This window comes from Canis aureus, unplaced genomic scaffold, assembly GCF_053574225.1.
Source record: "Canis aureus isolate CA01 unplaced genomic scaffold, VMU_Caureus_v.1.0 NW_027326476.1_RagTag, whole genome shotgun sequence".
In the NCBI taxonomy this organism is placed as follows: Eukaryota; Metazoa; Chordata; class Mammalia; order Carnivora; family Canidae; genus Canis; species Canis aureus.
This window is the reverse complement of record NW_027554417.1, coordinates 444446-472277: the sequence shown is the minus strand read 5'-3', so window position 1 is coordinate 472277 and position 27832 is coordinate 444446. Positions and strand designations below refer to the sequence as shown.

General features: G+C 43.7%; 1 protein-coding gene and 1 long non-coding RNA gene across 9 annotated transcripts in view; one reads left to right on the top strand and one right to left on the bottom strand.

Annotated features, from left to right (window-relative positions):
* The window catches only part of LOC144309534 (cullin-4B-like), a 24354-nt gene extending 23775 nt beyond the window's left edge, over window positions 1-579 (bottom strand). For 3 of the 4 annotated variants that reach the window (XM_077890621.1, XM_077890624.1, XM_077890623.1), the window contains exon 1: window positions 474-579. The gene's annotated coding sequence lies outside the window, so the exon portion shown is untranslated. Of the gene's footprint in view, window positions 1-348 lie in introns of all 4 variants that reach the window. The other variant, XM_077890622.1, reaches the window with a different exon arrangement.
* Window positions 566-27832, top strand: LOC144309536 (uncharacterized). 5 transcript variants are annotated; one of them, XR_013375485.1, is made up of 6 exons: window positions 591-645; window positions 4458-4624; window positions 12430-12580; window positions 15758-15858; window positions 21001-21139; window positions 25479-27832. It is a non-coding gene; the product is annotated as an uncharacterized LOC144309536 (long non-coding RNA). The 5 variants fall into 5 exon arrangements; XR_013375483.1 differs by having other exon boundaries at window positions 25471-27832; XR_013375484.1 differs by lacking the exon at window positions 25479-27832 and adding an exon at window positions 21288-21305.

Below are 27832 nucleotides of genomic sequence, written 5' to 3'. Positions count from 1 at the left end.
TAAATAAATAAATAAAAACCAAAATGTACAAATAAAAGTCAAAAGTAACAACTTGTGTAAATATGAGAGAAACCACACCAAACTGTGGAAACCTAAGAAATACAAAGTGAAATACCCGTATAAACTGCACTAAAGGCACAGCATGGACGGGCAAACTAAGAGTCGAAGACACACTCAAATCAGATATAATGAAAAACAAACTTGAAAAGGCGCACAATATATAGAGAGAGGCAAAGAAAAATGGAAATGAAAAAGGCTGAGAAAAATAGGATGTTCACTCGAAAACGAAAAGATGGAAGCAAGGTCAATAAAGAAAATAAATATTCACATTCTTAAAGAGTCACTTACAAAGCCAACGACAGAAGCCTGTTAACCACTGTGACCTAAAATACCAACAAGTTACTCTCAAGATTAAGGCATAACGAACTAGTAATAATTTACACATTTTGGATGCTGGGGCGCAAAGTACTTGCCTCTCTAAAAGATGGAAAACTACCTCAGCAACGACCGCCGGTGGACTACCCCACGGCCCCACGGTCTCGCGATGCGAGACTTCAACCGGTCTCCACCGGAAATGACGGGAGTCTAAAATCCCATTATGACCGACGGATGGTAAGCAAAGTTTTATCCTGGGCACTGCAAGGGGTAGGAGAGAGGCGCTATAGCCATGTCTATGGAAACATAGCCTACAATTACCAGATCATTAGTCTTGGGGGGAAAAAAAGGAAAGCACCTTGGGGTACATTACTGAGCCCCCAAATGTACACATTTACTTATTTATTATTTTTAAAGATTTGTTTATTTATGATAGACATGGACAGAGAGGCAGAGACACAGGAGCAGGGAGAAGGAGGCCCCACGCAGGGAGCCTGATGGGGGACTCGATCCGGGACTCCAGGATCACGCCCTGGGCCGAAGGCAGACGCTCAGCCACCGAGCCACCCAGGGATCCCCCTCGCACTGACTTACTTAAATGACCAGAAACAGAACAGAAATGTAGTGGAACAGAAATGAATCAATTGCATATCCTAATGCTTCCGCCTCTCCATCCACTGCTTTCTTAGACAGTATCTAACGAAGTTATCAGTGATGATACAGGGAACAATTACCATCTCGCAGCTTAATTAAAGATATAAACTCCTTCACCCTTTAAAAAAAAAAAAAAAGAATTATTCTGATTAGCTTTTATGTATGTTCTGGAAGTCCTGGTAATTTTGTTATTTAAATTAACCTCTATTAGGACCACAATAAACAGTATGGGTAAACATTGTGAATTTTCATGTACGTGCGTAAATGAAACATTTCATTTCTATTATTAATTCATTTTGCTAGAAAACGTAATTAACATTTTCCCCAGGTGCATCTGAATGCCTGCCAGTAATTGCTACTCTCACCATTTTATATTGCTACTTTGTGTTACTAAATCCTTTAAATCAATGAAAGTTAATGTATCTAAACATAAGTACATATCCACTTATGAAAAAAAAAATTTTTTTACTTTTTTTAAAGATTTTGTTTTTATTTATTCATGAGAGAAATAGAGAGACAGAGAGAGAGAGAGAGAGAGGCAGAGACACAGGCAGAGGGAGATGCAGGCTCCCCGCAGGGAGCCCGACGGGGGACGCCATCCCTGGACCCCAGGACCCCCGCCCTGGGCCAAAGGCAGGCGCTAAACCGCTCAGCCACCCAGGCAACCCCTTGAAAAAATATTTCAATCAATATATTGTACACCTTAAACCAATATTACACTGTCATGTTAACTAACTGCACTCTAAATAATACCAATTTTTTTTTTTTTTTAACTTTCTTTTCACATAACACATACTACTACTCTGTACCTTTGTTGACCTTAAAAATGTTATGGATTATTTTAATTCTCACTCCTACATTCCTTCATAACAGCAAAGGCATTATAGAAAATGTGAGATCATAAAGCTCAGGCCTTTTATCTCTTTTTATTGCCATCTATATTCCCATCCCTCAAAATCTTACTTAGCACAATAAATATTCAATAAGTGAAGTGAATCATGTTTCCAACCTTGAGGAAGATGGAATGAAATACTGACCCTCATATTTCCCAGGGAAAACAAGAGTCAGGTTGAAAAACTTTTGACTTTTTCACCAAGTCCGCCTCAATTTCTGTTAGGCTATTAAATCTCTAAATTGTTAATATTAATGTCCCTTAACGGAAAGGAGAAAAAATAACTGGGAAATATCAGAAAGGGAGACAGAACATGAAAGACTCTTAACCCTGGGAAACGAACTAGGGGTGGTGGAAGGGGAGGTGGGCGGTGGGGGGTCGGGGGGGGGGGGGGGGGGGGGGGGCGGTGACTGGGTGACGGGCACTGAGGTGGGCACTTGACGGGATGAGCACTGGGTGTTATTCTGTATCTTGGCAAATTGAACAACAATACAATATAAATTTATTTTTAAAAAGGGAAAAACAAACAAAAAATAAAACAATTGCACCTACAGAGCTGTACTCTTCAGATTGAAAAAAAAAAAAAAAAGGGATCCCTGGGTGGCGCAGCAGTTTGGCGCCTGCCTTTGGCCCAGGGCGCGATCCTGGAGACCCGGGACCGAATCCCACGTCGGCTCCCAGTGCGTGGAGTCTGCTTCTCCCTTGCCTATGTGTCTCCCTCTTTCTCTCTCTCTCTCTCTCTCTCTCTCTCTGTGACTATCATAAATAATAATAAAAAATGTCCCTTAACAAGGAAGCATTAGTCATCTTTATCCCTAGAATAACAGAAATGTTCTCTGGATTGAAGAATTTAGCAGGTTGAGATAAAAGTTACACCGAGTCAATGGACTGTTCTGGAGTCAGTGGTACTCATGTTTTTGTTCTTAGACAATCATATCATATTTTTGACAATCTACCTCACCAATATATTGCTTTAATGAGTGAACTTCATTTTTCCTCTGAAATCCAGGTGAAAGAGTGACTAAGATTTCAACATCGTCAATACAACTTAAACCCTCTCTTTCCTCGTAATCTAAACCAAAAAAAAAAAAAAAAGAAAGAAAGAAAGACTTCTTTTCTCACTGATTTGTAAAAGTAATAAAATTCTTCTATAGTGGGAGAGAAGGTCAAGAGGAAAGCCAAAAGAAATACAAAACCTATAAGAAAATCCAAAATGTGTATTTTTTTCATCTTCCAAGTTTAACAGGTGTTTGAAAGATAGGACATGATTTTGAGCATGAAACAGCTGGAGTATTTTGTCCTAGTCAGCTAGATCAGATAGAAACTTAATCTTTCCTTCTCTATATCCCAACACTCTCCATAAACCCTGCAATTAATTTTTGATCCTTTGAGAACCTTACCAGAATTCTTGTATCTGATATATACTGCCACAACTACATAACCTCCTTGCCTTGCTGACATCATGAAAATATCTTCCGTCCATGCACTGTCTGATGAACTGAAATGAAATTACTTCCAGTCTAGTGATAGGATAGTTTGATCCAAGCTTTTACAGGAGTGCCTCCCAGAAAATGAGTGAAAATATCAGTGAGGGTGATAAAACATAAGACACACCTAACCCTGGGAAAGGAACGAGAGGTAGTGGAAGGGGAGTTGGAAGGGGAGTTGGAGTGACTGGGTGATGGGCACTGAGCAGGGGCACTTGGCAGGATGAGCACTGGGTGTAACACTATATGTTGGCAGATTGAACTCCAATTCAAAAAAAAATTTTTTTTTTTTTAAAAAGGGCGTGCCTCCCAAACACTCATTTATCTTTCTTCCATACTCTAGTCTTCAATAGTTGGGTCACAAAAGAATCTAAGTTAACAATACAAGTAATGGTTCTCAATTTTACTTAGCAAAGGTGGGAAAAGATTTCCTTTGGACTATTAGCCACGTACAGAATGTTAAAGAATCCAGAGTAGGCTATCTACATAGTGTTTATGAATGTTGCTTGTAAATGGTCATTGGGTCATCTCTACCAATGGTACCTTCAAAATACTTCTACTTTTTTCCAATTTGAAGAATTTTTACTGAATATGGAGTTCTTATTTGCAATGATGGAATAACTGGAAATGCAGAGTGGTAAAATATTGTGGATGCACTGACTGCTATAGAATTGATCATTTAAGAATGATGACATGAATATCTTTGTTTGTTGTCCTTTCTAATCAGAAGAAATTGGCATCCATTTGTGCACACAATTGCTTCTATTGGAGATGTACATTCCAGCATCACATGCCAAGAGATCCAAGAGGAGTTTTTACCCACCTCAGTGTCAAGTAATATGCACATAGATCTCAGATATGTCTGTGGACCCTGTCTTAGACAATCACCCACAGACAACATAACACTTGAGGAAGTCCGGAGAAGAAGTTTCACCACATAATTAAGATAAACAGACAAAAATACCAGTTTGCATATATATATATATATATATATATATATATATATATATATGAACTTAGATCTTATCACCCTGTGATTTCTCCCACAGAAAGTGAGACCATGTGAATGAACACTCACCTTCCCCAAGTGTGTGGGATGTTGCCAAATTGAGCTACATAACTATCAAAACATCCGGAACACCTATGAATTCAACCTGCGTTGAAAGGAAACAAAAACTGAAACTCTACAAACATGGGAGTGACCACTTCTTGAAAGGTAGGACTGAGAAGAGCAGAAATGGAGGGAATATATGGGAAGATAAACAGCATGGGCTGGGGCAGGGAGCCTTTGTAAGGGGCTGGGAGAGAACTGTACAGTCCTGAGACTCAAAAGTCAAGACCTTCAGAAATCTGCGTCTAAGGTATTTCCCTCAGTGGTGAAACAGCACAATCGCAGATGGGACAGTGAGGTCTCAATATTCCTAGAAGAATAGAAATGGGTGCCTAAGCTGGCAGAATTCTCAAGCATTGGAGTGGGAAAATGGGTTTAGGTCTATGAGCCTGGAAGAAGACTTAGCTTGTTATTGCATAAACTACAAACTGTGGACAGATGGGGTAACTGCTGTCATGCTGGGTCCCTGCAAAGGACTGAACACAGCAACCTCCAGTCTCATCTGGAGAAGCAGACCAGATGTGCATTGCACCAAAGTGAACTCTTTCTGTGCCAGAGCCCTGCAACGTACAGAAGCAGGGTAACGCTCTGGTTCCTCAGGAGGGGTGGAGCAGGTACATGCAGGAGAGGGCAAAACATACAAATCGTGCAAATCAGTGTTCTCCCCACTCCCTCCCACCTGTATCAAGGAAGGATCTGAGTGACTGACTGGGCTCTCTAGCAGTCTGCAGTTTGGCATACAGTGGGATCTCCCTACTCCAGGACTGGAGATCTGGGAACAGCCGTATTTTCCCATTTCACCCTCTAGAGAGGCATGGCCTCCAGGGAGCAAAGACCTCACAAACAACTTAAGCTGAGCCCTGCCACCTGGCAAGGGGTGGTGCATCTCCACCCAGGCACAGACTCATGAGAATGTACTACAGCAGGCTTCTCGCCCAGAAGACCTTCTGGAATAACAGGAAAACAGCAGGTTTATTGATCAAACAGTGGTGGAAAGCTTCAGAATTGGAGTACATAGAATGCAAGTTTTTCTCTTATGATTTTTTTTTTTGTCTTTTAGGTTAAAATGACCCAATATGCTTTCCCTTTTCTTGTCTTCACTACAGAATTATATCAACCTTTATTTTTATTATTTTTTTCTTTTTTAACTTTCCTATTTTACACTTACATGTTATAGACATATGTAGATAGATAAAGCATCCTTTCACCATATTCAATTTTATTATATAGATATATATTGCTTTTTAAAAAGTAAATTTGGAATTTAGTACCTTCTAACATGTACAGACCAAAATACACTCAGCAACAAATGGATCGCCAATTTGGTCCGTGTATGAGATTGTATTCACTTTCCCCCACCACTTACTTTCCCCCTTTTTAAAAATTTGCTTTTATTTTTCTTGTCGTTTCCTTTTATTTTCTGGTTCCTGACCTCCTCAGAATTGCCCAGTATTCTGCTTGGGTCATGGTTGCTATTTTTGACTCTGCACACTCATACATCCAAGAAAGAATTGACCACAAAGGAAAGAATCAGTGGTAATGTTCCCTGCCACAGATCTAATGGATATGGACTTAAGTAAGATGTTGGAGACAGAATTCAGAATCACAATTATAAAGTTACTAACTGGACATGAAAATAAACTTGAAAGACTCTAGAGAACCTCATAGTGCAGAAATGAGATACAATCAGAGTGTTAAAACACTCTGAGATGCAGTCTAAACTGGATGCTCTAGTAGCTAGAGTAGTTATTCTCAATAGAGAGAAAAAGTGGCTTAGAAGACAAGTTGATGGGACATAAGGAAGCTGAGGAAAAGACAAAAACAAGTAAGAGTCTATAAGGACAGGCTCTGAGAGTTAAGTGATAGTTTTAAAAAATGCATTAGAGGATAAAGAAGATGTGGTTTACGTATACATGGAATATTACTCAGCCATTAGAAACGACAAATACCCACCATTTGCTTCAACGTGGATGGAACTGGAGGGTATTATGCTGAGTGAAATAAGTCATTCGGAGAATGACAAACATTGTATGGCCTCATCCATTCTGGGAATATAAATAATAGTGAAAGGAAATAGAAGGGAAGGGAGAAGAAATTGTTAGGAAGTATCAGAAAGGGAGACAGAACTAAAGACTCCTATCTCTGGGAAACGACCTAGGGGTAGTGGAATGGGAGGAGGGCGGGGGGTGGGGGTGAATGGGAGATGGGCACTGAGGGGGGCACTTGACGGGATGAGCACTGGTTGTTATTCTGTATGTTGGCAAATTGAACACCAATAAAAAATAAACTTATTATTTTTAAAAAATCCGTTATAAAATCCATTATAAATCCTCTGGGATTGCAGAGGGCGTGGAGGGACGTAGAGGGCCAGGAGGTGTATTGGAGAAAATTTTACCTAAGAACTTCCCTAAACTGGGGAAAGAAACAGGCATTCACATCCAAGAGATAGAGAGAAACCTCCCAAAATCATCAAAACTAATCAAGATGCCAAATTATAATGGTGAAGCTTCCAAATTTCTGAGATAAAGAGAAAATTCTAAAATCAGCTTGAGACAAGGTTCCTAACTACAGAGGGAGAAATATCAGATTAACAGCAGACCTATCCACAGAGCATGGCAGGCCAGAAAGGACTGGGATGATATATTCAGGGTAGAAAATGAGAAAAACATGTAGCCAGAATACTTTATCCAGCAAGGCTTTCATTCAAAATGGAAGGAGAGATAAAGAGTTTCTAGGAGAGACAGAAACTAAAAAAAAAAAAAGAAAAAAGAAAAAAAAATTGTGACCAGTAAATGAGCCCTGTAAGAAATGTTAAGGGGGATCCTGTAAGGGAAGGGGAAGCCCAAAGAAACAGAGACCATCTGCAGAAACGGGGATTGTATAGGTAATACAACAGCACTAAATTCCTATCTTTCACTAGTTATTCTGAATGTAAATGGGCTAAATGATCCAGTTAAGAAACACAGGGTACCAGGCTGGATAAAAAGCAAAACCCATCCATATGCTGTCTACAAGAACCCATTTTAGACCTAAAGTCACCATCAGACTGGAAATGAGTGTGTGTGGCAGGGGGAGAACCATTTACCATGGAAATGGACCTCAAAAGAAAGCTGGGATAGCAATTTTCTTATGAGAAAAATTAGATTTTTAAACTATAGTCTATAGTTGGAGATGAAGAGGGACATTATATCATGCTTAAAGGGTCTAGTCAACAATTACGAATATTTAGGTCCTCAACGTGGGAGCAGTCAATTATATCAACCAATTAGTAACCAAAGTAAAGAAACATATGGCTATAATACATTAATAGTAGGGGGACTTCAACGCCACACTCACAGCAATAGACATATTATTCTAAGCAGAAGATCAACAAGGAAACAAGGACTTTGAATGACACTCTGGCCCAGATGGACTTCACAGATCGATACAAAGCATTCCATTCTAATGCAGCAGAGTTTACATTCTTCCTGAATACACACAGGATATTCTCCAGAATAGATCAAATACTGGGTCACAAATCAGGTCTAAATTATACCAAAAGATTGGGATTTTTCCCTGCATATTTTCAGACCACAGTGTTTTGAAATTTTAACTCAATTGATCACAAGAGGAAATTTGGAAGGAACACAAACACTTGGAGGTTAAAGTCCATCCTAGTAAAGAATGAATGGGTTAGCCAGGAAATTAAAGAAGAATTAAAAAGATTCATACAAACTAAGGAGAATGAGAGCACAACTGTACAAAACCTCTGGGATATAGCAGAGGCGTCCCTAAGACGGAAGCACATTTCAACACAAGCCTCTCTCAAAAAAATTAGAAAAATCTCAAATACACAAGCTAACCTTACACCTACCTGTGCTGGAGAAAGAACAACAAATAAAGCCTAACCCAAACAGGAGAAGACAAAGAATCAAGATTAGAGCAGAAATGAGTGAAATAGAAACCAGATCAACACAACCAGGAGATGCTTCTTTGAGAGAATTAATGAGATAGATAGACGCTGAGCCAGAGTAATCAAAAAGAAAAGAGAAAGGACCCAAATTAATAAAATCATGAATGAAAGAGGAGCAATCGTGACCAACACCAAGGAAATACAAATGATTTTAAGAACCTACTGTGAGCAACTACATGCCAACAAAATAAGCAATCTGGAAGAAATAGATGCATTCCTGGAAACTTATAAACTACCAAAATTGAAACAGGAAGAAATAGAAACCCTGCACAGGCCAATAACCAGCAATGAAATCGAAACAGTCATCAGAAAACTCCCAAGAAACAAAAATCCAGGGCCAGATGGCTTCCTAGGAGAATTCTACCAACATTTAAAGAAGAAGTAATACCTATTCTGCTGAAGCTGTTTCAAAAAGTAGAAATGGGAGGAAAATTTCCAAACTCATTCTATGAGGCCAGCATTTCCTTGATACTCAAACCAAAGACCCCATCAAGAAGGAGAATTACAGACCAATATCCCTGATGAACATGGACGTCAACAGTCTCCCCAGGATACTAGCCAATAGGCTCCAATAGAACATTCCAAGGATTATTCACCATGAGCAAATGGGAGTCATTCCTGGGTAAGGATGTGGTTCAGTATTCACAATAAGTCAATGTGATAACTCACATTAATAAGAGAAAGACAAGAACCATAGGATCCTCTCAACTGATGCAGAAAAAGTATTTGACAAAGTACTGCATCATTTCTTGATCAAAACTCTCCACAGTGTGAGGATACCTCAGTATCATAGAAGCCCTCTATGAAAAGCCCACCATAAGTATTATTCTCAAAGTGGAAAAACTGAGAGCTTTTCCCCTAAGGTCAGGAACGTGACAGAGATGCCCACTCTCAGCACAGTTGTGCAACATAGTGCTAAAAGTCTCAGCCAGTCAGACAACAATCAGACAAGTCAGCAATCAGACAACAAAAAGAAATAAAAGACATTCATGTTGGGCAAAGAAGAAGCAAACTCTCACTCTTTGCACACAACATGATACAGCATATGGAAAACCCATAGGACTCCACCCCAAAACTGCTAGCACTCATACAGCAAAGTGACAGGACACAAAATCAATGCACAGAAATCATTTGGATTTCCATACATTAACAATGAGACAGAAGTCAGAGACTTTAAGGAATTGATCCCATTGACAATTGCTCCAAAACCCATTAGATACCTAGGAACAAACCTAAATAAAGAGGCAAAGGTCCCCTAAAAACTACAGAACACTTCTAAAAGAAATTGAGGATGACGCAAAGAGATGGAAAAACATTCCACACTTACGGATTGGCAGAACAAATGTGAAAAGGTCTGTGCTGCTCAGAGCAATCTACACGTTCAGTGCCATCCTTTTCAAAATACCAGGGACATTTTTCACAGACTTGGAACAAATTATCCTAAGATTTACATGGAACCAGAAAAGACCCTGACATAGCCAGAGGAATGTTGAAAAAGAAAAACAAAGCTGGTGGCATCACAATGCCTGGCTTCAAGCTGTATTACAAAGCTGTGATCATCCAGACAGCAGGGTACTGGCACAGAAACAGACACATGGGTCAGTGGAACAGAATAGAGAACCCAGAAATGGACCCTCACTCTATGGCGAACTCATCTTTGACAAAGCGGGAAAGAATATATGATGCCAAAAAGAGAATATTGAACAAATGGTGTTGGGGAAATTGGATAGCCACTTGCAAAAGAACCATTCTCTTACACCAGGCACAAAGATAACCTCAGAATGGTTGAAAGACCTAAATGTGAGACAGAAATCCATCAAAATCCTAGAGAAGGGGATCCCTGGGTGGCGCAGTGGTTTGGCGCCTGCCTTTGGCCCAGGGCGCGATCCTGGAGACCCGGGATCGAATCCCACGTCGGGCTCCCGGTGCATGGAGCCTGCTTCTCCCTCTGCCTGTGTCTCTGCCTCTCTCTCTCTCACTCTCTGTGACTATCATAAATAAATAAAAATTTAAAAAATAAAATCTTTAAAAAAAATCCTAGAGAAGAACAGAGGCAACAACTTTATAAAAAAAATTTTAACGAGGGCATAACGCTTTTTATTTTTTATATAAATTTATTTTTTATTGGTGTTCAATTTGCCAACATATAGAAAAACACCCGGTGCTCATCCTATCAATTGCCCACCTCAGTGCCCATCACCCAGTCACCCCCACCCACCACCCACCTCCCCTTCCACCACCCCTAGTTCGTTTCCCAGTGTTAGTAGTGTTAGTAGTCTCTCATGTTCTGTCTCCCTTTCTGATATTTCCCACTCATTTTTCTCCTTTCCCCTTTATTCCCTTAGTGAAATAGTGAAAACTATTTTTATATTCCCCAAATGAATGAGAACATATAATGTTTGTCCTTCTCCGATTGAATTATTTCACTCAGCATAATACCCTCCAGTTCCATTATGTAGAAGCAAATGGTGGGAATTTGTTGTTTCTAATGGCAGATTAATATTCCATTGTATACATAGACCACATCTTCTTTATGCATTCATCTTTCGATGGACACCGAGGCTCCTTCCACAGTTTGGCTATTGTGGACATTGCTGCTAGAAACATCGGGGTGCAGGTGTCCCCGTGTTTCATTGCATCTGTATCTTTGTGGTAAATCCCTAGCAGTGCAATTGCTGAGTCGTAGGGCAGGTCTATTTTTAACTCTTTGAGGAACCTCCACACAGTTTTCCAGAGTGGCTGCACCAGCTCACATTCCCACCAACAGTGCAAGAGGGTTCCCCTTTCTCCACATCCTCTCCAACATTTGTGGTTTCCTGCCTTGTTAATTTTCCCCATTCTCACTGGCGTGAGGTGGTATCACATTGTGGTTTTGATCTGTATTTCCCTTAAGGCCAGTGGTGTGGAGCATTTTCTCATGTGCTGTTGGCCATGTCTAGGTCTTCCTCACATGTCATTTGCCCATTTCATGATTGGATCGTGTGTTTCTTTGCTGTTGAGTTTAATAAGTTCTTTATAGATCTTGGATACTGGCCCTTTATCTGATACGTCATTTGCAGATATCTTCTCCCCTTCTGTAGATTGTCATTTAGATTTGTGGACTGTTTCTTTTGCTGTGCCAAAGCTTCTTGATGAAGTCCCAATAATTCATTTTTGCTTTTGTTTCTTTTGCCTTCATGGATGTATCTTGCAAGAAGTTGCTGTGGCCAAGTTCAAAAAGGGTGTTGCCTGTGTTCTCCTCTAGGATTCTGATGGGATCTTGTCTCACATTTAGATATATCATCCATTTTGAGTTTATCTTTGTTGAGAGGATCATATGTTTCTTGTTTTTTCTCTTGCTGATATGATCAATCACATTGATTGTTTTACGAGTTGTTGAACCAGCTTGCATCCCAGGGATAAATCCTACTTGGTCATGGTGAATCATCTTCTTAATGTATTGTTGGATCCTATTGGCTAGTATCTTGTTGAGAATTTTTCCATCCATGTTCATCAGGGATATTGGTCTGTAATTCTCCTTTATGTTGTTGTCTTTGTCTGGTATTGGAGTTAAGTTGATGTTGGCCTCATAGAATGAGTTGGAAGTACTCCATCTCTTTCTATCTTTCCAAACAGCTTTAGTAGAATAGGTGTTGTTTCTTCTTTCAATGTTGATAGAATTTCCCAGGGAAGATGTCTGGCCCTGGAGTTTTGTGTGTTGGGAGGTTTTTGATGACTGCTTCAATTTCCTCCCTGGTTATTGGCCTGTTCAGGTTTTCTATTTCTTCCTGTTCCAGTTTCGGTAGTTTGTGGTTTTCCAGAAATGCATCCATTTCTTCTAGATTGCCTAATTTATTGGCATATAGCTGCTCATACGATGTTCTTAAAATTGTTTGTATTTCCTTGGTGTTGGTAGTGATCTTCCTTTCTCATTCATGATTTTATTAATTTGAGTCTTCTCTCTCTTCTTTTTAATAAGGCGGCAGCAACTTTTATGACCTCAGCCACAGCAACTTCTTGCTACACACCTCTCTAAAGCCAAGAGAAACAATAGCAAAAATGAACTTTTGGGATTTCAACGAGATAAAAATCTTCTGCACAACAACAGAAACAGTCAACAAAAGTGAAAGGTAACCTACAGGATGGGAGAAGTTATTTGCAGATGACAGATCAGATAGATGGCTAGTATCCAAGATGTACAAAGAACTTGTTAGGGACACCTGGGTGGCTCAGTGGTTGAGCATCTGCCTTTGGCTCAGGGAGTGATCCAGGAGTCCTAGGGTTGAGTCCCACATTGGGCTCCCTGCATGGAGCCTCCCTCTCCCTCTGCCCCTCTCTCTCCCTCTGTGTGTTTGTGTTTGTGTGTGTGTGTGTGATATGAATAAATAAATAAAATTCTGAAGAAAGGTACTTATCAAACTCAACAGCCCTGAACCAAATAATCCAGTCAGGAAATGGGCAGAAATGAAGAAGACAGGAACAGGCATTTCTGCAAAACAAACAAACAAACAAACAAACAACCGACAGATGGCCAACAGAAACAATGGCCAACAGGTACATGAAACAATGCTCCATTTCACTTGCCTTCAGGGAAATACACATCAAAGGCACAGAGATACACCACTTTATACCAGTGAGAATGGCTGAAGTCAACAGACGGGAAAAATAAATGGTGGCAGAGAATGTGGGGAAAGGAATCCTTTTACACTGTTTGTGGGAATGCAAGCTGGTGCAGCCACTTGGAGAGCAGTGTGGATATTACTCAAGTTAAAAATGAGCTACCCTACCACCTAGCAATTGCACTACCACTTATTTACCCCAAAGATACAGATGTAGTGATCCAAAGGGGCACGTGCACCCCAGTGTTCAAAGCAGCAATGTTCACAATCCAAACTGTGGAAGGAGCCATTATGTCCATTGACAGATGAATGGATAAAGAAGATGTGGTGTGCCAGAGTGTGTATATGTGATATATAGATGTATATAAAGGAGTAGTACTCCTCCATCAGAAAGAATGAATACCTCCCACTTACACTGATGTAGATGGACCTGTATGGTATTATGCTAAGTGAAATAGTCATTCAGTGATAACCACTCAGTTATCATATGGTTTCACTCATATGCAGAAGATAAGAAACACTGCAAGTGATTATTGGAGGAGAGGAAACTGAATGGAGAAAAATCAGAGAGGAAGACAGACCATGAGAGACTCTTATTCCTGAGAAGAAAACTGAGGGGTTCCGTAGGGGAGATGAAGGGCGGAGGGGAGGTAGGGTAACTGGGTGATGGGCACGTGATGTAATGAGCACTGCATGTTATACACAACTGATGAATTCTTGAAAGCTACATCTGAAACTATTGATGTACTATATGTTGGCCAATTGAATTTAAATTTTTTTTAAAAAAGTAATTTCATCTCACACCTGCCTAAATTTCCACAGCCTAAAATTAACTCCACAAGAACAAACAGGTACTGGCATGGATGTGTAGAAAAGCCATATTCAGAATGAAAAGCTAACGTGGAGATATCTCCCTCTTGGATTTGGATATATACTGCAATACTAATAGTGATTGTAGCAGTATGATACTGGCCCAAAAAACAGACAGCTCAAGAGTACAGAGCCCAGAAATTAGTTCACACTTATATCATCATTTTATGTATGGCAAAGGAGGTAAGAAAATACAGCTCAGAAAGATACTTTCTTCTCTAAGTGGTATTGGGAAAAGTGCGAGGTGCACGCAAAAGAATGAAACTGGGCTATTTTCTTACTCTATACACAAAAATAGAATAAAAATGGATTAAGAAATAAATGTAAGACTGAAAACTATAAAACTCCGCAGGGAAACATAGAATTTAAGCTCTTTGACATTGATCTTAGCGATGTTTTTAGAAAATGTTTTCTCAGGGTAAACAGAAGGAAAAATAAGCAAATGGATGTATCTCAAAACAAAAAGATTTTAACTGAGAGAGACCATCAAAAAGAAAGGATAGAAGGAAGGGAAGGAGGGAGGGAAGGGAGGGAGGGGAGGGAGGGAAAGGAGGAAGGGGGGAGGGAGGGAAGGGAGGGAGAGAGGAAGGGAGGGAGGGAGGAGGGAGGAAGGGAGGGAGGATGGAAAGGGGGGGAGTGAGGAAGGGAGGGAGGGAAGCGAGGAGGGGGGAAGGGAAGGAGGGAAGGAGGGAGGGAGGGAAGGGAGGGAGGGAGGGATGGAGGGAGACAAGCCAGTGAGCCAAGCTGCCAATAAATGCATAAGTCATTCAGAGATCATAAACACACACAAAAAAAATAAAATAAAATAAAAAATAAACACAAAAGCTTGGATCTGAAAGATGCTGTAGACCCAGTGGACCTAGCAGACATTTATAGAACAGAGGGAGGGAGGGAGGGAGACAAGCCAGTGAGCCAAGCTGCCAATAAATGCATAAGTCATTCAGAGATCATAAACACAAAAGCTTGGATCTGAAAGATGCTGTAGACCCAGTGGACCTAGCAGACATTTATAGAACAATCCATTCAACAATAGTGGAATACACATTCTCTTCCCGTTGGCATGGAACATTCTCCAAAATAGTTTGTATGAGAGGCCACAAGACAATTCTCAGCAAATTTAAGGAGATTGAGATCATATGAAGCTCCTTTTCTGACCACAAAGCCATGAAATTAGAAATCAATAACAGGAGATAGACCAGGAAATTTACAAGTATGTGGAAAACCAACAATATTTGCCTGAACAACCAGTAAGTCCAAAAAGTACTTATAAGGGACATAGGAAATATGTTTAAACAAATGAAATACCAATAAAGCATGTTTCTATTCTAAACCTAGGGAATGCAGAAAAACAATTCTAGGAAAGAATTTTTCTGCAATAAATACCAATTTTTTAAAGAGAAGATCAATAAGCAACCTGACTTTATACCTCAAGAACCTAGGGACTGAGGGGGGGTACTGGACAGGATGAGCACATCACAGGATGAGTATAGTGTTATACTATATGTTGGCAAGTCAAAATCAAATTTAAAAATATACTAAAAATAAAAATAAAGGCAAGGCAAGAAGGAAAAAGAAGAACCTAGAAAATAAGAAACAATCTAAGACCAAAGTTAGAAGGAAGAAGGTAACAGTATTCAGAAGAAATTAATGAAATGGAGATTGGAACAATAGAATGAACACTGAAATTAAGGGTGTTGTTGTTGTTGTTGTTGTTGTTGTTGTTGTTGTTGTTTGTTGTTTTTAAAACAAAGAAAGTGGAGAAAGAGCTAAGATGATGATGATATAGGACCCTAGGGTTTTCTTATCCTTCTACCACAGGTGGATAACAACCAAATCATCCTAAATACCCTAGTATGGACCTGAAGACAGAAAGAACAAACTCCACAACTGAAGGGCAAGAAGAAGGTACACTGAAGAAGGTGGGAAATGTAGAGACATGGTGTAGGGAAGAAATGCTTCAGTCCCACACACCTGTGATTTGACATGACTGCCCTTCTGTCTGAAACCTCCCTCAGCCCCAGAAAACCAGTGAAGGTCCTTGCCCACACCATGTCCCTAAAATCTAGAGTTTTGTTATTATTTTTTGTTTTTAAAAAATATTGTATTTACTTGATTATGAGAGACACACAGAGAGAGAGGCAGAGACACAGAGGGAGGGGAGTTCTGCGGGGAGCCCCATGAAGAACTCAATCTCAGACCCCAGAATCACTCCCTGAGCTGAAGGCAGATGCTCAGCCACTGATCACTCAGGGGTCCCAAACCTAGAATTTTACAAGCCACTATGCTGGGCTGGGAGATGGGATCCAGAGGACACTGTTCTGCTCCTGGAGAGAAGGCAGGCAAAGAACAACTGGAGCCAGATAGCACAGGAACAGGGATCTGAAAAATACTTGGGACACACAGGAGACAGATAATTTGCTCTCCTTGGAGTGCTTCTCTGAGAGCAGCAAGCACCAGAGATCCATCTCCAAGGACAAAGGAGCTAGCTGGGACCCTTTCCCTCCCCTGTACCTCTGCATAAACACAGAGCCACATACCTCCAGTAAAGCACAATGCCAACAATGACTGCCTTACTTGCTTATAATAGGTCCCACACCCAAGCACACCAGCAGTATTACCCTTCTGGCTCAAGTTTGCCTCAGTCCCAGTGTGGGAGCCCCTTCCCAGAGGACCAGCAGAAAACTCTGCCCACCCCACGTGTCCTGACCAGACAAATTTGCTGTGTAAAATATCCCCTTTGAACATCCATTGGATAAGAATTTCCAATCTCTCCTGTTCTGTTTTTTTCTACATATAATGCATTGAGAGCTTAATGGGTGTTCTTCTGTAGTTTATTCCTTGTTTCCCTGGATGCTTTTATAAATCTTGATTTATTCTTGCTTTTTAACGTTTCTAATATATGCATTTTGAAGATGGTATTTTCACATTGACATAACAGGGTGTTCTAGTAGATTCACGGACTTCTCTGTTCAATTCTTGTTTTTGGATTTGTAAAGTTTCAGCACTTATTTCTCTAAATGAGTTTTCTGCTTTAACCTCTATCACATCTCCTTTGGGAACACAAAGTTTTCCTTTTGTAAAATTTTATTTTATGTTTAAATTAAATTTAATTAAAAAGTACTGTTATATTAGCTTCAGAGGTAGGTCTTAATGATTCATCAATTGCATACATTAAAGTACTCTCTTTACTGCCCATCTCTTCAGTTATCCCATCCCCCATCCACCTCCCCCCCTCCAGCAACCCTCAGTTTGTTTCCTAGAGTGCGGCCTGTCTTGGGATTTGCCTCCCTTTCAGAATTTGTTTTACTTTATTTCTCCCTCTGTTTCCCCATGTTCATCTGTTTTGATTCTTAAATTCCATATATGCGTGAAATCATATGATCATATGTCATTCTCAGACTGACTTACACCTCTTAGCATAATGCCCTCTAATTCCATCCACATCATTGCAAATGGCAGGATTTCTTTCCTTTCACTGACTGAGTAATATCTCATTGTATATGTATACCACTTCTTCTTTATCCATTCATCTGTCATTGGACATCTGGGTTCTGCTCATAGTTTGGCTATTGTGGATGTTGCTGTAGAAACACTACAGTGCATGTTCCCCTTTCAAAACTCTATGCTTGTACCCTTTGATACCTTAGTATTGCAACTGCTGGGTCATAGGGCAGCTCTATTTTTTACTATTTTTGTGGAACTTCCACACTGTTTTCCAGTATGGCTAGACCAGCTTGCAATCCCACCAACTGTGTAAGAGTGTTCCTCCTCTCCACATCCTTGCCAGTGTCTCTTCCTTCATGAATTGTTGATTTGAGACATCCCGTCTCGTGTGAGGTGGTAACTTAACTCACTGGTTTTGATTTGGATTTTCCCAACTGGGAAACTGTTTCTCCTCACTGGGAATGATATTTGCTGCGGGCTTTGCATAGAGGGCTTTTATGATATGGAGGTAGGTTCCTTCCATCCCTAGGCTACAGAGAGTTTTTATCAAGAAAGGATGCCGTACATAGTCAGAGGCTTTTTCTACATCGATTGAGAGGATCAATGGTTCCTGTTCTTTCTCTTATTAATGTGGTGTAACACATCGATTGAAATGGAGGTGTTGAGCCACCCTTGCAGCCCAGGAATAAATCTCAGTAGGTCGTGGTGAATAATTCTTTTAAAGTATTGTTGGATCCTTTTGGCTAATATCTTGGTGAGAATTTTTGCATCCATGTTCGTCAGGGTTATTGCTCTGTAATTCTCCTTTGTGGTAGGGTCTTTGGTTTTGGGATGAAGGCAATGCTTGTCTTCTTGAATGGGCTTGGAAGTAATCCTTCAATTTCTATTTTTTGAGATAGTTTCAGAAGAATGGGTATTAGTTCTTCTTTAAATGTTTGGTGGAATTCCACTGGAAATCCATCTTTTCTTGGACTCATTGGTTGGGAGATTTTTGGTTACTGCTTCAATTTCTTTGCCACTTAGGGGTCTGTTTCAGGTTTTCTACTTCTCCCTGTTTCAATTTTGATAGTTTGTATATTTGTAGGCATTTATCAATTTCTTCTAGATCTAATTTGTTGGCATATAATTGCTCATAATATTCTCTTCTAATTGTTTGTGTTTCTTTGGTGTTGGTTGTGATCTCTCCTCTTTCATTATTTTATTAGTTTGGGTCCTTTCTCTTTTCTTTTTTGATAAGTCTGGCTAGGGGTTTATTGAGTATTAGTACTTGTTTCAAAGTAATAACTCCTAGCTTAGTTTATCTGCTCTTGCTTTTCATTTTTTAAAATATTTCTATATCATTGTTTTCTATATCTCTCATCTTTATAATTTATCACTTTTCTGCTGGATTTAGGCTTTATATGAGTTCTTTCCCCAGTTCCTTTTGGCTAAGTTTAGATTATGTGCTTGAGACTTTTCTTGTTTCTAGAGAATGCCCTATATTGCTATATACTTCCCTCTTAGGACTGCATTTGCTGTATCCCAAAGGTTCTGAACTGTCACATACCCATCTTTATCTGTTTCTATCTACTTTTTAAATTCTTCTGTAACTTCCTGGTTGATCCATTCATTCTTTACTAGGATGCTCTTTAGCATTCTGTATATTTGTGTCCCTTTGAAATTTCTCCTTGTCCTTGACTTTAAGGTTTAAAGCATTGTGGTCTGCAAATACACGTAGTACAATCTCAATATTTTGTACTGGATTGAGAGCCAATTTGTGGCCCAGTATGTGATTTCATCTGGATAATTTTCCATGTGCACTCAAAAAGAATGTGTAGTCCTCTTCTTTATGATGAAATGTTCTGAATATATCTGCAAAGTCCATATGGTCCAATGTGTTATTCAAAGCCTTTGTTTCCTTGTTGACATTCTGCTTAGATGACGTCTCTATTGCTCTGAGTGAATGTTAAAGTCCCATACTATTACTATATTAGTGTCAGTGAGTTTCATTAATTGTGCTATTAATTGGTTTATAAATTTGGCTACCCCCTAATTAGGGACATAAGTGTATTTACAATTGTTACATCTTCTGGTTGGATAGACCTCTTTAGAATGATATAATGTCCTTCTTCATCTCTTACTACAGCCTTTGGTTGAAAGTCTAGTTTGTCCGACACTGCTGTAGCTTTACGTTGATGTCCTTTGCATTATCAAGGTTCTCTACTCCCTCACTTTCAATGTTTCACATTGAAACAAACATTTTGTTTGGGTACAAAATCATTCTCTAGCAAAGAGGCATATTGCTGGGTCTCCTTTTTTAAAAAAAAAATTCATTCTGAGGGTGCCTGGCTGGCTCAGTCAGCAGAGCATGTGACTCTTCATCTCAGGGTCATGAGACAGGAACAACTTCTTGTGTTGTTTTGAAAGTAGTGACTTTCTGAAGAAGAGATCACGAGTGTCCCGCAGTGCACTGTCCCCTGTTCCAGAACATGACAAATCAGGAGAGAATTGTATGTTAGCTGCTCCCGGCCTACTGTTGTGTCTGAGTGGCTTTTGTGTTCAGTGCCATTGGAGGCAGTGACTTTCTGCCTGTTGTGCACTGTGCTTGTTCATGGTGCACTGTTCGTAAGACCCAGACAGGCTAGGTCTTGGCAGTCAGGGGGTTCCTGTCGGGCAACTAGGGAGCAGAGTGGTTGTGTTGTCAAAATTCATGCTGGGTCATTAGTCGTTTTTTAAAAAAGATTTTATGTATTTATTCATGGGAGACACAGAGAGAGGCAGAGACACAGAGGGAGATGCAGGCTCCCCAGGAGGAGCCCAATGTAGGACTCCATCTCAGGAACACAGGATCACTCCCTGATCCAAAGGTCGACGCTCCACCACCGAGCCACCCAGGCCTCCCTGAGCCATTGGCCCTGTGCTAGATGTCCTGAAGCACACTGTGGCAGCTGGCACCTGAACACAAAGGTGTCTGGTGCGCGGCACCAGGGTATGAGGCCAGCTGCAGCATGGTAGCTGGTCATGGCATGTGTGGCAGCTGTGTGCCCAGCAGAGGGGCATGGTACCCGTATGATTTCAACAACATTTGCCCTAACCTCAGGCTGAGGTGCTTTGCATGCTTGCAGTATGCAGTCCCCAGGAGAACTTGGGGATGAAGCACTATCAGCAGGTCAGATAGCCAGCGTCTGTGCAGTCCTTCCCCTGCAGGCATCTCGGTACCTATGTTGCCTAGTGGGGGAGCATAATGGGGCTGCCAGCTCCTTGTTTTTGAAATCAGTTGAACAGATCTATGCCCTGTTTGCCCATGACACTGTGTAAACTGCTTTGTGTATGCTGTCTCTCCATGCAGGGTCTGTCTCCTTAAGCACAGTAACCTAGCTATCACTTGCCCATCCAGCTCTCCCAGTGCCACATCTACCAACCTCCAAATCTCGAGGCTCCCAGTCCCACTGGTTATATGAACTAATGGAATTTAGTCCCTCTGGTGTTTAAAGCCCAATATTATGGGATTATTAATCCCCGTTGAGTCCCCTGGTGGGAGGGTCCATTTCTCTGCCTGCACCTCTTGCGATTCCCTCCCTCCTCCTGCCCGCAGCAACCCCCCCACCACCAACTTTCTGACATCCCTAACCTTTCAGGTGCAACTTCTCCTCTGTATTTCATTGTGGAGTACACTCTGCCCTGCCAGCCTTCAGACTGCCCTCTGGTTTATGGACTTGGATGCGGGTGACACCTGATTGTAAACATGGGACGCAGTGAACTCGGAAATCCTTCTTGGTAACTTCCCTAAACTGCCCCCATCACCTCATTTAGAATATCACTCCATGAAGAGGCATATTAATTAAGCATGCTGCTAGGACATGATGGCATTGAGGAACCCTCAGTCTTACCTGTGTCTTGCCCACTGTGTCTTGTCGTCTTGTAGACTCTGCCCACTTCCAAAGCACTGTGCCTACGACAGCCCTCATTTGAACCCTAGGGAAGATGGTTTAGAAGGAGTACAACACCCACAAAGAATCACTCCTTATGATAGTATGTAGATTTGAAGGGGTACTAAGGTTCAGGCCCCTGTTTGGTAAACAGACAGACAGCCTCTGGGACCTCTTTGGCTTCATGCGCTGAACTTGGCTGAATCCAGGCCCGTGTTGCTGGTGATGACAGCATTAGCTGCGGCTTTGCTGCTTTGTAGCTTTGGTTTATGACCAACAGAAAGACTCACATTGGCCTGTGCATGGAGTAGCAGGAGAATGGGGCCCCTAAAGCCCAAGAGAAACTTCTGTGGAAGAAGGATGGACTTCAGGAACCCTCTGACATGTATATATGGGCCTAGGAGCCAGGATGCCATTTAAGAGGATGTCTGCCTTGGAGAGGATGTATAGTCAGTGTGATTTGGGGACTTTCAGGTGGAAATTTGGGATATTTTTGGAGGCCCACCCTACCAGGGGTAAGATTAAGAGATATTTGGTAGGAGATATTTACTGTTCATGTTTACTTAGCATACAGTGTTAGGGTTGTTCTCCAAAGTGGAGGTGGAGGGTTCCTACTACAACCTCACCAGCACACTGCAGCTGACACTCACACTGGCACTTGATCACCTACCCGTTACAGCTCTCTGACACCAGTTCCTAACAACACACACTCTCTCCCTCAAATGGACACCCATTCCCATACTGTCTGTCACACGCTCAAACCAACAAACACACACACACTGGCCCTTGGTGAGTGACACGCTTTCCCATACTGGCACTCACTCACTCACTGGTACGGACCCACACGCTCAAACTTACCAGAGGCGCCTGCACCGGCACACGCACACATACGCACACAAACCACCCACACACATGGCTATGGTTACACATACTCGCACATCCTGAAGTACACACTCATACCTTCAAACATACACACATGGGCGCCTGTGTGCCTAACACACACTCCCCTGCTCCTGTCAACATGCATAATCGCATGTACTGCCGGACACATTCACACACGCCAACTGACCCTCACACTCACCTGCTGGAACTGACACACATGCTGATATGCTCCTAGGACACACCTGCTCACTCACCTGTACTGACGCATAGCTTTGCATGTAGCGACAGACCCATTGACATGCTCCTTCCCACCCTCTCACTCACCAGCATATACTGAGGCATCACTGAAAGCTACTATCACACCGTCCTACAGGCACAACCACTCGCGAGAACCAACACACACACTCACACGCCTGCCGGCACTTGTGCTGCCTGTTCAGAGAGGCCCACCATAGGAATTGGCAGGCTTATAGGGCTCTGGGGTTCGGCAGCACGTGAATGTACCCCCAGCCTCTCGGGTTCTTCATGTTCTTCTCCAGATAGAGAAAGGATTTTGTCTGACCACAGCCCCCCGCCCCATTGCTTCCGGGTCCCTGATTCCCTGACCATGCCCTTGCCTGCCTCTGTCTGCTTATGCCGTTCGTCTGCAATCTAGCAGCTGTGCCTGTGCACAGACATGCACAGCTGTGCCTTCGAAAGTGCCTTGGGCTCGGCGAGTCTCTGCTCTGCCACAGTACCTCTGGGGGGACCTGTGGCTTTAGGTGTAAGAGCTGCTGCCTCTGAGTCTGTGCACCTCTGAAGGAGACCCTGATGGTTTCCTTTGTGACCAGGTGCCTCTCCTGTTCCAACGGGGTACACCACTTATTTTGTTGAGCCCCAAAGAGGCCTCAGAGGACTCAGAAGGCCTTGCAGCGTGCAAGTTGTCTGGCCCATATGTCCCTACAGGGTCCGCACACCCCAACCCCACCCCGAGTCCCCACCCTCCTGGCCCCCACCCTCCACTGTTTTGTGGCCTCAGGCCTAAGAGGTTTGTCTGCTGCTCCCAGCCTGGTCGTCGGCAGGGTTTCAACAATGTGGGGCCCTCCTATGCACCTTCCTCCATTGCTGCCTCATGTCTTTGCTGCCTAAGGTCTTTGCTCACTGGGACAGACTCTCGTGCCACTGTGTTGTTTGTGTTCTCTGTACCCTGCTTCTGTTTGAATCCTTAATAGCCCCAAGGCTTCCCACTGAGGTGTCTGATTCATGACTTGGGGAACACGCCGATTTCTGTGACACCAGTGGGTTATGCTCCCCTTGGCTGGTGACAAGTGGTAGGTAAGGGGGGAACGTGATGGTCATCCCACATGGGCCCGCATCCATCACCTCTCGGAGGTCCTTCTGCCCCTTCATTCTGAAATGTCTCTGCAGACACCTGGCTAATCAAAAACGCTAAGTAGGCAGGGAAAGTATTCTGTACTGCTTGCCCCCCCGCCCCGTGCTGGTTAGGTGTGCACAACCGCGTCGTCCTCTGCTTGGGTCCCGCCCCCGCACCCCCACACCAGGTAACCACTGCTCTCCCTTCTGGCTCATTGCGCACCTTTGACACTTTTACCTTCCTTCCACACGGGTGCTCAACTCCAGCACACATCGTTCTGGGGTTGGCTTCTTCTGCTTCAGCACAGTGCTTTACCATAATGACGCTTAACAGGCCTTCTTGAGGGCTCTCCCCACAGAGAGTTCCAGTGAGCGCACTACCCCAGGGGAATGCGGGGTTGCTGCTCTGTGTACTTGTAGTTAGCACAGTGCATGGGGAGCCGGCCCCTGTGTGTCTCACATTACTCCATGTATGTTCCTTCGCTTTACTAGATGTAGCTTTGTGTGAGCCGAGCCGAGGAAAATAAATGTACGTCTGCTTGGACGCCCTTGTCTTTCAGCCCACGTAGGCAATGCAGACTACTTCCAAACACAGGTCCTGCTCTCCTGTTTCTGCCAGTACTTTCTGGGGAGGCGTTAGTTCAGGCCAGCACTTTCAGTTAACCGTCTCACCAAGGCTCTTTTCAGCATGACACAGTCCTTAGCATAGAGGCCCCCTGGGCTCATTCTCTTGCTCCTTGACCTTGCATCTGGTGAGCATTTTCTCAGTCATTCTTGCCCAACATCACCTATGTTCATGTAAGTTAATGTAACGTATATTACAGCATTCTACTTTGAACTTGGTGAACACTCAACCACTGCCTTCTGGCCTCCAGGCATCCCACCAGAAGGTTGTCTCTTCCTCCCGCTGAGGGTCTTCAGAAGGACCTGGCTGAGTTCTGGGTCACTGCTGCCCATGCAGATTCTGAGAGTCGTTCTTTGCCTTTCAGCCAGCTGAGGTGAGCCCGTTGCACAGGGCATCTCTTGGGATGGTAATTCCCTCAGCCAGGAGCACACCGGGGTCCTTGGATGGGCAGACTCAGCGTTTTCCAGAGAATTCGCAAAGCTTCGGCACATTAGGTCTTCACGCACATGCTGCCCTTTCCTCTTTCCCATCCCTTTCTGGCAGTCCTGTTTTCCCAAGTGCTCATCGTAGGCATGAGGTGATCCTGCAGACCTTGGAGGACACGTGCGCTTCATGTCCTTGTCACCTTGTTTCTCCTTCTCATCCTCTTAAAGTCTCGCAGGGGATGGTTCCTATCATTCTCTGTCCTTGGCAATGTTCAGAATTCAGCCTGCGGCCCTCCACCCTGCGGGCCTGCCCTCCCTCTGCCCTGCTAACCTGCCATCCACTATCCCTCCTCTCCACAGTCCCCTCGTGCATCCATGCCCCTCTCTTCCCCTCTTCCCTCCCTCCGTCACTACTATCCTGCTTCCTTCCCCCACCCTCCCTGCCTGCTTCCATCCTCCTCTGTCTCACAGCCTCTTGCCCAGCCTAATCCTCCTCTCATTCCTCCCACCCTTTCCCTATTTCTCCCTCTCTCTCCAACATCCCCAAACCCCTTCCACTCAGACAAACACACACACACACACACACACACACACACACACAATCAAAATCACTCTTCTGGCTCCCCAAGGTAGTGCTGTTTCAGGTGCAATATTTCCTCAGGACCCTCCTTTCTGGAGGCTGTGTGGGGCACTCTCACAAGAGCTGCATTGGTTTTCATTGTATCAGCACTTCCAGAATCTGGGCTCTCCCAGGGACAGTGTCAGAAATATTCCCATTTGTCTTGCAGGAGTGTGTGTCAGTTTTCCTCCCCGCAGGCTTCCGCATTTTCGTTGAAATTAGATTTTTATTTAATTGATTAATTTATTTAAGATGTTATTCATTTTATTCATGAGAGATACAGAGAGAAGCAGAGACACAGGCAGAGGGAGAAGCAGGTTCCCACAGGGAGCTCACTGTGGGACTCAACCCTAGAGCCCAGGATAACGCCCTGAGCCAAAGGCAGATCATCAACCACTGAGCCACCCAAGCATCCTGGAAAGCAGATTTTTAAACTAGTGACATTGTGACCCTCAAAAATGGTGCACTGGATCCCAGCTAAGTCCAAATCCCCCAGGCATCCTGGCCCATTCCTTTGAAATGAGGTCCTTCTATGACAAACGTGCTTTCCAGTAACCACGGGGCCTTCCTTGCAACTCACGAGGTGTGCATCCTATGCCTCTACCTTCACTGCTGCAGCGCACCGTCATGGGCTGTGTAACAGTCCTGAAGGCCCTGAGAACCTCAGAACGGCAAGTGTGCTGCAAATGCTCCCTTTGCCATCCCGCCCGTCGGTGATCCTGCATTCCATGGCCGAACCACTGTAGGAGAACTTGCAGGACAGGGGAGGAACAGAGAGGGCAAAGATGCTCCTCAGGAAGGTGGATGAAGTGGGCTCTGTGCACCAGGATGCTGGAGGTATATCATAACTGGTAATGACCCAGAGGAGAAGCCTAGTGTGAAAGTCAGACAAGGAAGGAGGAACCCAAGCCTTTCAAAAGGGGCAGACAGAAAAGGAGATGGTATTAGCCAGTCCTACCATTGGCTTTGAGGACAAGTATCCAGAATGACGCTTTAGGTGACATATCCTGCCCTTTAATTATGCCACTGATATCCAATCGCCAACCTCAGTGGGGTTATGTTACTAGGTTTCTAGGCAGCCCGCTGGCCCATGGACCTTGCCCTGGGTTTGCTCTTCCTAATTTCTGGCCAATTATTTCTTTGCCAGGGGTGCTGGTGGCCTGGAACCTGGGACCAGGGGCTGGGGACGGTGGACAGCAGGGGAGCCTGCGCTGGATGGGGGAGCGTGTCCCTGGATGCCAGATCCTGCCTGGCTGCCTGTGACACCCCCTCCCAGCCGTCCCCACCCTATGCATGTCCAGGAGGGATACACGTGTGCGCAGCGAGGTGCAGTGGCCGGACCACCCCTGAGTGAATCCAGAGCACACCCCCAGGCTCAGTAAGGAAGGGCCTGGTGAGGCTCCTGGATGGCGGGTGGCTGCCGCCGAAGGGACCTCCTAGATATGAAGTCTCTGGTGGCAGCATGTGGTTGGGGGAGTTGATGAGGGGCTATGCCAATAACAACACCGCTCGCCTGCGGCATTAGGCCATGAGCCACTGTGCGGGTGCGAACATTCCGGCCTCGCGCCTCTGCACAGTGCTACGAATGGCAGGGTTCCAGTTGCCAACCTCCCCTTAGTTACCAGGAACCAAGAACTTGCACCTTCAGCTCCTGCGCTCCAAGGGGTCCAGGTGCCACCAAACATTTGACTCGGGATTGGGAAGGGGGCAATGGAGAGCAGGGCAGGGTCCAGGGAATTGGGACCTGCATGAGAATCCTGGCCCTCCTTCTTGGAATTGGGACATCAGGTGACCTGGGCCCAAGGGGTTGTAGCCCCCCAAGGGAGGTGGGGACGCTGCAATCCCTAGGGGTTGGGATGACACAGGAGCCCCAACCAGAAGCCAGGGTCGGAGAGGAGACAGAGGAGGCCCGCCCCAGTGAGGACTTGGTGCCGGAGGTTGAAGAAATAATCAGGGAAATGAACTTGGTGGTAGTGGAGGATACGGAGTCTGCTGAGGAGGTGGTGGAGGATAGAAGTGTACAAGAGGACAAGGAGCTGCAGGCTGAGGAGGGACAGGAACAGGAAGATGGAGAGGAAGAGCAGAGTGAGAAGGAAGAGTTTGAGAAGGCTGGGGAGAAGGCTGAGGAGGAGATGAAGGTGGAGGAGCCTGAGAGATGAAGAACACTGAAAAGGAGAAGGAGGGTGAACAAGAAGACAGGAAGAGGACGAACATGAGGAGGAGGTCACATTAGAAAAGAGGGCAGCTGTGGACCCAGCTAAGTTTAAGCGGGAAGTGGCCGATGAAGAAGCTGAGGAGGAGGAAGAGAAGCGGGAAAAGAGCACCAAGGAGGGCATGAGGGAGGAAGGAGGACAAGAGATACAAGAGAAGCTGGAAAGCTCAGAGCATCCGGAGGCAGGTCTGAGTCCCTTGGAGTCCCCCCTGAGGCAAAAGAGGCACTCCGGGGAGATGGAGCCCAGCAATGAAAAAGGCAGGCACTCCCTTACACGGTTCAAATCAGACCCAGTCAGAGATGGCAACATTCCCTGGAACACGAAAGTGCCCATATCGGGGAAACCGTGGCTTCTGGGGCAAAACTGTATCCTTGATGCTATGTGCAAGAATGCCAGGATGACAGGGCTGTGCAAAGCGGGATGT